Here is a 12,181-nt window from a genome sequence, read left to right as displayed (position 1 = left end):
TGCCGCTGACCCCCTCTATACTCACTACTAGCACCCACAGATCTAGCCCTCTTACTATGTCCTCTATCCATATCACGCTCACCCTTTTGCAGCTGCTGTTGCTCTTCCAAATTCTGAGCGTAAGCTTGAATACGAGAGATATCCATCCCTTCCTGGAGTGAAGTTGTCAAGCAATCTTTGATCAAATGTGACCCTAAGCCACTCACAAATTGATGTACTCGGTCTCCCATGTCGGCTAACATAGTCGGAGCATACCAGGCCAATGAATTAAAATGAAGACTATACTCCCGAGCACTCATATTTTCTTATTTTAGATTCAAAAACCAATCGACTCGGGCCCTTCGGACCTCAGGTGGCAAATAATGGAAAATAAAAGCATTTACGAATTCCTGCCAAATCGAGGGAGCTGCATTTTCATTCCTTGAAGCTATCCAATCATTATACCATAGAACGGCGACATCCTGCAACCTATAGGACTCCAACTCCACTGACTCTGTATCTGAAGCATATATAATCCTCAGCGTCCGCAACATCTCATCTATAAAACACTGCGGGTCTTAATCCGGCTTTGACCCGAAAAATTCTAGCTGGTTCAAAGTCATAAAATCACGGGCTCTAGCACTAGTGGCTCTATCACCAAGACCTGCACTCTGCCGTTGAGCCTGGGCGGCAACTAGCTGAGTCAATAGCTGAATAGCCTCGGTCATTTGCTGACCCGAAGCACCCGGTGGAGAAACTGGAGGCACTGGAGCTAGAACTGAGGCCCCTTTGTGCTCCTCTAATATAGGCGGAGTGTGAGAGGTATGAGATGGAGCCTCATTATGGGACTCACCCTCCTCTATATGTGTCGGGGACTCCTGTTCCACCTGTCTTCCTGTCACAGTCTTGCTCTTCTGGGCGGCTGTTGCTTTTCTCTTTACTAGCATCACTGAAATCATAACGCATAATTAGGGAAAAAGAAAATCTTATAACATAACTCTATCGCACGATCTATGAAGAAGAAGACGGGTCATTCCTAAATGCCCCGACCTCCTTATGTATAAGTATGACGAGCTTCACAACCATAAACAAGACTCTGCTGGACATGGCTAGTAGACACACCCTAGGACGGAACTGCTCTGATACCACTTTTATCACGACCCAACTAGTGGACCATGACGGGTACCCGGAGCTGACTACCGAGCATCACTCAATATGCTATCCATCATACTCGACCTAGACATATATCATTTTCAACATAAAACTTGTCATAAACCAATTTCTAAATCTCCCAGAATGTGTATATGTGCATAAGCCCACTAGGCTACAAAATGATGTACAAAATATACACTGAAGAAGTCTCATAACATCTACAACCTACACATAAGTATCTACGGGCCTCTAACTGAAGTACTGAAGTACTAAAGTCATAAGGACAGGACAGGACCCCGCCCTACCCCAAATATGTACACAAAAGAATATACCAATAGGCTGTACCTCCGGAGTAGTAGGGTGCTTAAAGACTCCCGGCGATAAGGCTCTGGCATCTAGTCGTCTCCCGTCTTCGTGGGCATGAACACGGTGTCCATAAAAGAAAAAGGCGTCGTACGAACAATGTACCCGGTATGTAAGGCATGTATGTCAACATAATAAAGAAGTAGGAGAACATGAGATGAAGAGATAACTCAGAATCGATCGCTTCTTAAGGCGGAATCGTAAATGCTAACTTTTATAGTAAACAACATCATATCATGTATATATATATATATATATAAACTGCCCGTCGATATAGGTACGGTGTGAGCATCATTAGCCTGCGTCCGGGCCTCCCACGCCCGGGGTAAACATCTCAAGCCGCCCACTAGTGGTGTCTGCCCATGCTATATAGACATGGTGTAATCATCATCATAACTGCCCACTACGCCTGTTGCAGTGGTGGCTGCCCGGCCACATAGGTGCGGTGTAATCATATGTATACATAACATAATGCATGCATGAGGCCTCAAGAAAAGCTATAACTCTATCGGAGTGACGTAAGGTCGGTAACCTCTGATTATGTTATGGAATAGTCATGATCATCATGTCTTACCTTGAAGGAACTAATATTATGAGGTGAGACTATCAACAATGAGTAATATCAAGAAAATCATGTAATAGGATCATTAGCCTCATCATAGCATCATTTCATAAGCTTTAGGATCTCTGTGAATAAAATCATCATCATTATCATAGAGCATATCTCGTCTCTTCCTCATAGGAAGCTCTTAGAAATCTTTAACCTCCATCTTTAAGGATGTAAGAAGATCATGGGAATATAGAAAAGAAATCAAATCATAAGAGTCATGCTTTTGAAAGAAGGGGATTAACCTTACATACCTTTACGTCTCCTTAACGACTAAGCGTTCCCCTTCTAAGCTCTCAACTCTACATACAAGAGAGTTCGTACTACATTAGATCATTAGAAACATACTTAGGGCTAAGCTAAGGTGACTAAGACCTAATGAAAATTGGGCAGCATTTCCTTTGTTTCTACAACTTTCTCCATATAATATAACAACTCCCAAACATCAATAACAACACCCATAATATCATAATCAATAATTTCTACAAGTTAGGCATTATTCAATCTTCACAATTCTCTTCCAAATCCTCCACAACCATGAATACAATACAACGACATGTTCATTTTTCACATAATACTCCCTCAACGACATTAGCATTATTCGTAACAAGACTATACTCATTTCACGCTATGAATCATGACTCAAATGAACTTACTACTCAAAATACTGTTATTTCCATATTTGAGCTCATATTCTACATTCTTCTTTAATCCAAGTCTTTCAACCGCTCAATACTTGTAAAAACATGAAATAGATGTAAAACTCACCTTTGATTATGTACGAATGGTCTTTGGATGAAGATACTCCACTTGAGAAGAACCCCAACTTCAATTCCCAAGGAAACCTTGACTTGTATCAACCCTAGTGAGCATCCATATACTTGATTCTACCAACTCTTGATGTTTAACCCTTGATTTCTCTTGGATATATGTTAAAATGGTATGGAGAATGTTCTAGAGCTCTCTTGAGGTGTGGAGAATGAGTGAAATGAAAAATGAGAACTTGGGATCTCTTTTTATAAAAATTAAAAGCTGCCCGCTTGGATTTATACGGATACTTATACGGTCCGTATAAGTGGCCGTGTAATACTCCCAGTGATCACCCCTCATTGTGACTGTTATACGGATCATTATACGGACCGTTTAAATGGTCGTATAACCCACCTTTTTCCAAAGTTGTTCTCGTTGATTCGCTTGATATCCGATTCTTATGGAACCTCCTTAACACTTGTTTAACACTTCATTAACCATCTAAGGAGGATTATAACTCCCTCCAGACATCACTAAATAATCCTCAACTCGATACTTGCAAAAACCTCTTCAAACATGACTTATACTTTACTTCCTTCGATGAACTTTCTTCTTTTCCCTCAAATGTCTTTGGAATCTTAATTAGAATCATTAAGTATCCCTTCTTACTTATAGGGACATCATGTGCACCTTAACTTGCGTTAGTCTATTTGTCGCACAATGACATAAAATTTTCGAAGGTGTAACAATGGTTACATACGTGTATCTTTTGGGCTCGCTCCTTTTTAGTATGATTCTTTTATGATCTAACAGGTTGCCATCTGATGACCCTTATGGTCTACCCTTGTTCATGATTATGATATGAAAGAAAGATTAGCGGTGCTCGACAGGTAAGGCCCGAGTGCCCGTCATGGCCCTCCGGTTTGGGTCGTGACACTAAGATGGATACATTGTTGGAAAGGCTTGAGCACCAAGGGTAGAGTAACATGTTCCTTCTAAGGGAAGAAAAGAGAAAGCTATGTAAGGAACAGGTTACTGAGTTCTATGTTTATGCTACTTTCAATGGAGAGCAACTCTCTAGAACTATCTTTGGGAGTTGAGATTATCTTGAATGCTTAAAGTTTGGGTGAAATTCTACATGTGCGCTCTATGGGTTGGGAAAAATATATGACAAATGAATGGCCATCACTTGAAGGGATGGCAAGTGCCTTGGAGATCACAAAAAAATTCTCAGACAACCCAGTGGCTAGGCAGCACAAGAGGATGCAGAAGAGGGAGATGCCCAGGCTATACTAACTTTATTTTGAAGTGGTGCATCGTATGATTATGCCTAGGAAGGAAGGAAGGGCTGAGGTAAGATTTTTGGACATGGCCTTGATGGAACTCCTCGACACTGATGTCCAAATAAATTTGTCCAGTCTCACAATTCAGCACATTTACAAGATACCTCTGCAGGAGAATAAAGGCCATTGATTGGCCTATGGGTTCTGCTTGGCTGACGTCTTTGAACATTTTAAAGTACTAGTGAAAGTCTGGAAATATCAGACTTCAAAGGACGTCATTCGAGCCTTGGAATAGGTTGATCATCCAGCTCCAGTTGGGAAGGCTGATGCTGAGTTGCAAGTCTTGAGAGTGGCTGATGCTGAGTTGTAAGTCTTGAGAGACCAACTTGCAGCTAAGGAAGCAGAAATTGAAGCACTAAAGGAAAAGCATCAGTATGATATGAATATGTTGCATATCAAGTATGGATGTGAGCAAGATGTTCTTAATGCTCATATTCTGAGTCTACAGATTTCACTGGACAAGGAAAGGGCGGAAAACACCAAGACCATTCAGGATTTGGTCACAACTCTTGCCAAAGATCCCTCTTTGACCTCCAAGCCCCCTTCTTAGTCTCTTTTATCCCGTCCTCCTTAGTTGGTTCCTAGTTCTGTTATGAATCCTAGTCCCTATATGTTTTGGTCTGTATGTCTGTTTTTTACCTTAGTTTGATGCTATAATATCTGCTTAATGGAAACTATTTGCGCTCTTATATTTCTGCGCCTATTTTGTGTGACTAAAATATCCAAGAAGATATAAATTGAGCTGTTGTTTCTACTATGTTTGTATATGTGATAGCCTCATCTGCCATGAGTTTAATAGTAACAAACATTCAATTGGTTCTTACCAGAAGAAACTTTTTAATGATGCGAAAAGGGGAAGATGTACTATGTAATGTTTATAACCCAATTATGCTAACATGGTTCAATCTCTCTTTTGACATTCATTTTCTAGGCTTTGAGATTGGTTGGAACAAGTTACACATAGGCATCAACCACATGGGTTTGTCATCATCAAAAGGGGGAATTAATGTACTATATAATGTTTATAACCCAATAATGATAACCTAGTTCAATCTTAGTGTTGGCATTCATTTTCTAAGCTTTGAGATTGGTTAGAAGAGGTTACACAGAGGCATCAGGGACATGAGTTTGTCATCATAAAAAAGGGGGAACTTGTTGGCACCGACACGTGTATATTTTGATGATTGACAAAGTGAATGAACCAGGTCTATGAACATATTCTATCTCAGTAACAGATGTGAGATAAGGAGCATGAACCAGGTGCTTGGACCAGGTCTATGAACATATTCCAGCTTAGAGTCCTGGTGCGAGTAGAACGCTTGAAGAAAAAAGATTCTGTGAGATAAGGACTTGGCGAACAATTTACAGGATTTCTTGCCATAATTATCAAGATACACTTCAGACTCCTAAAGTAATACTGAAGCCCCATGAATGCAAGAAACCTAAATCAACTCAAAACCTAATTCTCGTAATGGGCCTCATCGTGTAGGGTTTGTGTCTAGCCGACTTGATGCACACTAAAAGCTATATATATTCAAGTCCTTTCGTGAAGAATATTACGCACTCACATAGAGATAAAATCAGGAATTGAGCGAATTCAGTCAATGCATAATTGAATGTTATGATTCCTGAAGTGCGGCCTGATACAAAGAAGAAGATTGAAGAACCCGTTCCATAGAGTTATGTTTTACAGTCTTCAAGTCTAGAATCTTGTATTAGGATTATTTTATTGAGTTGTACCTTTCCAACTTTCATAGAAGCAATTATCATAGGTATAAACCTTTGTCAAATTTAGCTTCAAGTTAAGGGCAGCTTGAAGTGGGCTCATTAGTCTAAGGAGATCAGTGAGATAGGAAATAGGGATTAGTTCCTAAGTTACAGAGTTTGTAACTTCAATTTGCAAAGGCTCACAGTTGTAGTGGAGTTTGGGAAAAATCCAATAGAGGTGTAGGTCATGGTTTTTTCACCCATGTGATCAGCCTGGTGGTTTCCACATAACAAAATCATGTGTCCTTACTTTTCAATTCTTTATTATTTCGGAAACGTTAGCTTGGAACATGTAAAGTAACTTGGTCTATCTAATAGGCGAAAATCTGATATAATGTAGGATGGATAGTTGGTCTTGCAAAATAACATTGAGGATTAAGGAAAGATCTAAAAGATTTCAAAGAACTACTTCAGTCTTGTTCCGGATACAGTTGGAACCCTAAAACGACACAATTACTTGTCCTTCCGAAATTTAGGACAACATGTGGTGGTAAGCTTATGTGAGAAGTATTGATTATTTTTCTTCTATCCATGAGAACTTCATAATGTAACATTGTATTTTACATATTTTCAGCAAAAAATAAAAGAAAAGAAAAGAAAAGGTGTAAATATTTCCAAGTACAGACTCAAAGGGCTTGAACACTACGACTTATTGAAAGAGATATTTTGGAATTCAATTGCCACTGATAACCATGTTGTATACAGTAGGACGCCAGTTTGGCAACCAATAGCAGGAGAACCTACTAAATTAGAGGATGATGTATTTGCTTGTGACGACAACCCTGCCCGTACTAAAAATGCATATCGGCCTATGAGCGTGAAAACTGACAACGGCACTAGCAGCAGGAGGCGGACTATGTGTGATACATTTACTCTAACATATGGTGTCACATCTACACGCCGCAAAAACATTCGAGCTACAACAACCGAATGCATATCTGAATATCTTAAGAAACACTCGAAGTGGAAGAGAGACAGGGAGGAAGCAAAAGAAAAAAGAAGTGGAAGCAGAAACAAACACAATCATCAACACATGATGACGTTAACATCTACTTTGAGCAAGTTGTGATTACTCAATTGCAAAATATCATGAATAAGCATTGTATTATTAAAAAGCAATTTTCACTAGTTGTGCCGCGCTTGTTTATCCTTGGCGTTTCCAAGATGTTCGTCCATATGACCGAAGAATATCCAATCCAATGGGTTGAGGACTTGGAATTTTTTTATCAACGAGTAACAGATATTGAGTTCTATGTTTTGCGATTAAACTCTTAGGTTCTACATTATTGTGATTTAGAGATGGAAATGATTTCATGTTTGGAAATATCCTTGAACTAAATCTTCCTTATTTTCAGTTCATTCTTCAACCTAATCCTATCAGATTCAAGACATCAATCTTAAAAGCTCATTCAAGGTTGTAACTAGAGAGTCGTCTGTAAGTTGAGATTTAAAAACAAAAGCCTTAACAAAAAAATGTGGAATATAATTTTATACATAGTGGGAGTATTAGTTGTAGGAATAATTAACATTACTAAAAGAATATCAAAGTACGTAGGCTTCTTATTCATAGTTTGAAATTTATAGTTATAATTAAGTTGATATATCTTAGGAACTTAGTTGTATCTCATTTTGAGCTTAAAATACAAGGTCTTCTATATCTTTTCCATTAGAACTACAATGGATTACTATTTTCTCCATCTGAAATTTACTAGTTACTATTCACTCCATTTGATCAAATTTTATTTTTAGATGCCACATGCCTGTTATGTATAAGTAGTTGTGTTAAAACAAAACTTATTCATTGAATTGTATTTTTTATTACTATTTTTATATGTTTTTCATAAGAGCTCGTTGAAAGATATGAGCATATCTAAAAGTGCCAGTGAGTCGGAAAGTGATATTGAGGATTTTATCTTATGCGTTGCAGCAGTTGAACATATCAAACAAGTCCCACGAGAACATGAGTTGTTACGTCGCACACATGATCTTGAAGGTTGAGAGTTATAATAGAGGGGGATATATGTACTCACCTTAATACAAGCTATAGGGACTTAAATCAATTGAGCTTAAAAAGAGAACCTGGTCCCTATCCCCTCACAGTCAATACCAAGCCTAAATCCTACTAAATACCAAACTGATTTCCATATATTTCTTGGCAGTATTAGATTAATTGATATGTAGCAACCCTTTGGTTTGGGTCTTATGTCTTAATGTGGTGCATGCAAATAATCCTCTGAAGGTTGCTTGATTGAGTTGCTAGAGCTCTTGTATCATGTTCATGATAATATAGCTCAAGTGACCATGTGTTTGATATTGATTAAATGCACTTGATCTTATTGATACACTTGCTTTTTGATGATGTCAAAGGGGGAAAGATCAGTTCATATTCATATAGTTCGTGTACCACATCAGATATATCAGGCACAGACAAATACATGACCACATGACATGTTGAAGGTGGTCCAAGATGGTGAAAATTGGAAGCAGCACAAATATCAATTGCCACTTAAGGTGCATTATAAAGGAACTAGTTCTTTTGTATAAAAGAACTCAATACTATTTAGATGGCACTGGAGATAGGAGATATAAGGAGGAGAATAATTTGTCCTGCGAAGAAGTTTGAAAGAACCTGGTCCTTATACATATTACTGAAGAAATGTTTTCAAAAGGGCATACGGGAGAATGTTCCTTGAGAAGACATCTTTGGAATAAGCACGTTCTACATAACCAAGCTGTCTATAGGGTTGCACAGAGTGAAAGGTTACTCCCTAAGCAGATTAAGCAGGCTATCAAAACTTGCTTAGTCATGCAACCTAGCCATTTAGCATCGTAACAAATTGAAGGTCAAGTCCTAGCGTCCAACTCAATAAGCTTACAAACCTTGTGTAGTAAACCTTAGTTGTATCAACACGAAGCTGTAGTGTTAGAACAACAATGAAACTGGTTCTAAGTGGGAAGATTGTCAACATAGGAGCTGAGCCCAAGGGGGAAGATTTGATCAAGAGGAGAAGAAAGTTGAAGAAACTTATCAAGAGCACATGAAGACATATGAAGCTGCTATGTATTTGTCATCATCAAAAAGGATAAAATTGTTGAATAGCCGCTGACTCAATAATGTTGCTAAGCTTAAATGTATTTTGATGATTTGATAAACAACGTATCCAAAGACATCAAGTTATAAGGGAGATATAAGAAAGCCATTGAAGAACCAGAAGTCCAAATAGAAATCCAAAGGATTCAGTGAAGTAGTCATAATATCAGAGGAATGGCTCAAAGGAACTAATCCTTATCAAGGTACACCGGAGACCGTCGAAAAGAAATTTCATAACCGACTAGAAGAACTGGAATTTGACTCATTCTTATTCTATCAAGATACAGAGTTTAACTATATGGAATTCTTACCATAAGTTGAACACCTGGAATTAAAATTAAAGTAGAAAATAAAGAAGCCGACGCGCATACAAGGAAAGAAGGAGATCCAAGTGAAAGGAGATCCAAGTCAACAAGGATTGATTTTCAGGTACAATTATAAAACTAATATTGGGTTGGATTCGAAAAAGACAAGACGACAACTAATTCTAGATAAACACAACACAAATAAGCTTTGGATCTTAACCAAAATTATATTCACAACATTCCAACGCGAGGCATCAATTGACCGGAGTCCAGACCTAAGTCTGTAGAAGAACCAACTGCGAAGAACTCGAGCATATCAAGATTTATCTTCCAATTCTTTATTTGTAATGGTTAGGTTCGATTTGTGGTTCCATTTATTTGCCTCTGTGAGAAATATGTAATAGGTGTTTGTTGTATTGAGTTGTAAGGGGCTCCTTTGACTGGGTAGAGTCATTGAAGTGTTGCTAGCAGTTTGGAACTGTTGAGCATTAAGTGGGTAGAGGTGGGACTCTTTGGAACAGTTCCTTAGGTATTGCAAGCAAGATTGCATATCTTAAATTTGTTGGGCTCATTTTAGTGAAGAGTTTGACAAAAGTCCAACTGGGTAGGTTGTAGTTTTTCCTCCCTTGAGCAAAGAGCATTTCCACTCTAAATTCTTGTGTGTTGGCATAAAGCCATATTATGTGAAGTTTTGATGATTGACAAAGCAAAGAATTGGAACAAGATAAACCATCTTATAAGGCATGATGAAAGCTGAACTAAAGCAGAGGCTTCAGACAATGTAAAAGGTCTGAAAAGGCAAGCAGCACAAGATAGTTAGAATAGGTCTATAGACATGTTTCATTGCAAAGAAACTATAAGGAAAAAAAACATACACATGAACCAGAGTGCAAGCATGTGTGATACTACAGAAGACAAGTGCGATGAAGCAGATCAGAGAGAGGGTGAATAGTCCACATAAATGATCTATCACATAGACAGATGTAGAGCAAAAGAGATGGAAAGATGAGTGCACAAGGTGAATGGAACTGGTCCAAATACATGTTCTATCATAGAGATAGACGATGCAAATGACTCAGTCGACAGGTGCAGTGGATGAATGACCTAGACATAAGGAGATCATGAGAAGAGCATGTGAAGGTGACTCAAGCTATCAGAAGACAATGTTCAGAAGAAATTGTCAACCAAAGGGTTTGCAGACAAAACACACGAATCAGGTTAATAGATGAACCAGTCTGTAAATATGATCCAATGTAGAGCAATAACACATGTTCCAGCTCAAAGAGTGATCAGTGGAAGAGTTGATGAAGGGAGTTGACCAATTGAAGACATAGAGCTATACAAATATATGAAACAAGTCTGAAAATATGTTCCGATTTTGTCATCGACCCGACTAGGGCCATGGTGGTACCGGCTGACCACCGAGCACCACTCATTCTATTACTCATCCTGCGTTCATTCATATTTCTTATGCTCATAATCATAGAAAAACTATTTTCATTTGAAACATATTTACTTTATATACATAAGCCCTTCGGCTATCAAAATAATATATACATACGATGAGAATCTATAAGACCATACTACCTACCCATACGTATCTATGAGCCTCTACTAGAGTACTAGACATATAGACGGGACACAACCCCGTCATGCCCAAAACATATATATATACATCAACAGAATAAGTTATCGCACCTCTCAGGAATAATGGGGGTGCTCTCGGCCTAATAACTCATACGAGTCCGGATCGCCTCCCCGTTGCACGTGGGCATGAACACGGCGTCCAAAGAAAACGGACGTCGGACGAACATTGTATCCCAGTATGTAAGGCATGAATGAAATGAACACAATAGAGAAATCATAAGGCATAGGAAGAAGATATAACCTGCATACTTTTTAAGTGCGGATGTATTTCATACATATATCATACATAAGCATATCATATGTGTTACCATAACGTGTACATCATCACACTACATTCACATCATCATCGTTAACCCGCGTCCGGGTAACCATCATATGCCGCCCACTAGTAATGATCATGTCCGGCCTTCTAGGCGCGGTGGAATCATAAGCAGCCCACCTTAGCGGTGACATGTCCGGTCATTTAGGTACGGTGGAACCACAAGCAGCCCGCCTTCGCAGTGACATGTTCGGCCATTTAGACACGGTGGAATTATATCATCATACATATCATAGACTTATCATTGTTATTCATCTCATAGGCATATCATAACTTAGCATCATTATACATTTATCATCAAAACATAAATTAGAACTTGAAGGAAACTATAGCTAAGTCGGGGTGACATAAGTTCATAGACCCCCAATTGCATTATGGAGTGATCTTAATCGTTATATCTCACTTTGGAGGGACTAACGTTTTAAGGTGAGTGCACATAAGGAAAACAGTGATGGATCATAGTTGACATCACTAGCTTGGTAGGGGCATCATATTATGAACTCTAGAATCCTTAGACTTAAGCTTATCATCATCATTATCGTATTCATAATGTATCTCTTATCTCATATGGCTATTCATGAACATAGACTCTTAGTTTTCCGGATCGTAGGAAATTCTTGAAGAAGGAGGAAAATCATGCCATAAGATTCATTCCTTAGAAACAAAGGACTAGCCTTACATACCTTTTTCGTTTAACAATTCTATCGCTTGATTGTCCTCCCTCGATACTCGCGTATCTACCTTCAAGAAAGTTCGTATTAACGTTAGCCAATCGATTACATGAACGTGCTTACTAAAGCTAGGGAAAATTGGGCAGCATTTCCTTTGTTTATACAACTTCCTCCATATTTCATATCA

Source organism: Lycium ferocissimum, chromosome 5 (assembly GCF_029784015.1).
Source record: "Lycium ferocissimum isolate CSIRO_LF1 chromosome 5, AGI_CSIRO_Lferr_CH_V1, whole genome shotgun sequence".
Taxonomy (NCBI): Eukaryota; Viridiplantae; Streptophyta; class Magnoliopsida; order Solanales; family Solanaceae; genus Lycium; species Lycium ferocissimum.
This window is presented reverse-complemented; position numbering follows the sequence as displayed.